Source organism: Mustelus asterias, chromosome 10 (assembly GCF_964213995.1).
Source record: "Mustelus asterias chromosome 10, sMusAst1.hap1.1, whole genome shotgun sequence".
NCBI classification, from domain to species: domain Eukaryota; kingdom Metazoa; phylum Chordata; class Chondrichthyes; order Carcharhiniformes; family Triakidae; genus Mustelus; species Mustelus asterias.
This window is the reverse complement of record NC_135810.1, coordinates 126,995,662-126,998,375: the sequence shown is the minus strand read 5'-3', so window position 1 is coordinate 126,998,375 and position 2,714 is coordinate 126,995,662.

Genomic DNA, 2,714 nt, shown 5'->3' with positions numbered 1-2,714 from the left:
ACTTCCTGAAACAACCACACTTCCTGAAACTATTCCCTTCTTCCCGAAACTACCCCCGCTTCCTGAAACTATCCCCGCTTCCTGAAACTACCCCCCGCTTCCCGAAACTATCCCCGCTTCCTGAAATGACCCCACTTCCTGAAACGATCCCCCGCTTCCCGAAACTATCCCCCGCTTCCCGAAACTATCCCCCGCTTCCTGAAACTACACCCCGCTTCCTAAAACTATCCCCCACTTCCTGAAACTATTCCCTGCTTCCTGAAACGATACCCGCTTCCCGAAACTATCCCCCGCTTCCGGAAACGACCCCGCTTCCCAAAGCTACCCCCCGCTTCCTGAAACTATCCCTGCTTCCCGAAACTATCCCCCACTTCCCAAAACGACCCCGCTTCCCGTAACTATCCCCCGCTTCCCGAAACTACCCCCCGCTTCCTGAAACTACCCCCGCTTCCCAAAACTACCCCCCACTTCCCGAAACGACCCCGCTTCCCGAAACTACCCCCACTTCCTAAAACTACCCCCGCTTCCCAAAACTACCCCCGCTTCCTGAAACTACACCCGCTTCCCAAAACTACCCCTGCTTCCTGAAACTATCCCTGCATCCTAAAACTATCCCTGCTTCCGGAAACTACTCCCGATTCCCGAAACTATCCCGGCTAACCGAAACTACCCCGACTTCCCAAAACTACCCCCACTTCACAAAACTATCGCCGCTTCCCGCTACTAACTCCGCTTCCCGAAACTACAGCCACTTCCCGAAACTACCCCCGCTTCCCGAAACTACCCCCACTTCCCGAAACTATCCCCGCTTCCCGAAACTAACTCCGCTTCCCGAAACTACCCCTGCTTCCCGAAACTACCCTCGCTAACCAAAACTAACCCCACTTCCCGAAACTAACCCCGCTTCCCGAACCTAACCCCGCTTCCCGAAACTATCCCCACTTCCTGAAACTACCCCCGCTATCCGAAACTACGCCCGCTTCCTGAAACTACCCCCACTTCGAAACAACCCCCCGCTTCCCGAAACTACCCCCCACTTTCCAAAACTATCCCCGCTTCCTGAAACTACCCCCGCTTCCCGAAATTAACCCGACTTCCTGAAACTACCCCCACTTCCCGAAACTAGAGGACACAGCCTCAAAATAAAGGGGGGACGGTTTAAGACAGAGTTGAGGAGGAACTTCTTCTCCCAGAGGGTGGTGAATCTCTGGAATTCTCTGCCCACTGAGGTGGTGGAGGCTACCTCGCTGAATATGTTTAAAGCGCGGATGGATGGATTCCTGATCGGTAAGGGAATTAAGGGTTATGGGGATCAGGCGGGTAAGTGGTACTGATCCACGTCAGATCAGCCATGATCTTATTGAATGGCGGGGCAGGCTCGAGGGGCTAGATGGCCTACTCCTATTTCTTATGTTCTTATGTTCTTATGTACCCCCGCTTCCCGAAACTAACCCGACTTCCTGAAACAACCCCACTTCCTGAAACTATTCCCTTCTTCCCGAAACTACCCCCGCTTCCTGAAACTACCCCGTGCTTCCTGAAACTACCCCTGCTTCCCAAAACTACCCCCGCTTCCTGAAACTATCCCCGCTTCCTGAAACTACCCCCCGCTTCCCGAAACTATCCCCGCTTCCTGAAATGACCCCACTTCCTGAAACTACCCCCACTTCCTGAAACGATCCCCCGCTTCCCGAAACTATCCCCCGCTTCCCGAAACTATCCCCCGCTTCCTGAAACTACCCCGCTTCCTGAAACTATCCCCCGCTTCCCGAAACTATCCCCGGCTTCCCGAAACTATCCCCCGCTTCCTGAAACTACACCCCGCTTCCTAAAACTATCCCCCACTTCCTGAAACTATCCCCCGCTTCCTGAAACGATACCCGCTTCCCGAAACTATCCCCCGCTTCCGGAAACGACCCCGCTTCCCAAAGCTACCCCCCACTTCCTGGAACTATCCCTGCTTCCCGAAACTATCCCCCGCTTCCCAAAACGACCCCGCTTCCCGAAACTATCCCCCGCTTCCCGAAACTACCCCCCGCTTCCTGAAACTACCCCCGCTTCCCAAAACTACCCCCCACTTCCCGAAACGACCCCGCTTCCCGAAACTACCCCCGCTTCCTGAAACTACCCCCGCTTCCCAAAACTACCCCCGCTTCCTGAAACTACACCCACTTCCCAAAACTACCCCTGCTTCCTGAAACTATCCCTGCATCCTGAAACTATCCCTGCTTCCGGAAACTACTCCCGATTTCCGAAACTATCCCGGCTAACCGAAACTACCCCGACTTCCCAAAACTACCCCCACTTCACAAAACTATCCCCGCTTCCCGCTACTAACTCCGCTTCCCGAAACTACAGCCACTTCCCGAAACTACCCCCGCTTCCCGAAACTACCCCCACTTCCCGAAACTACCCCCGCTTCCCGAAACTACCCCCCCTTTCCTGAAACTACCCCCACTTCCCGAAACTACCCCCACTTCCCGAAACTACCCCCACTTCCCGAAACTAACTCCGCTTCCCGAAACTATCCCCACTTCCCGAAACTACCCCCGCTTCCCGATACTAACTCCGCTTCCCGAAACTACCCCTGCTTCCCAAAACTACCCCCGCTTCCCGAAACTACAGCCACTTCCCGAAACTACCCCCACTTCCCGAAACTACCCCCACTTCCCGAAACTACCCCCACTTCCCGAAACTACCCCCCGCTTCCTGAA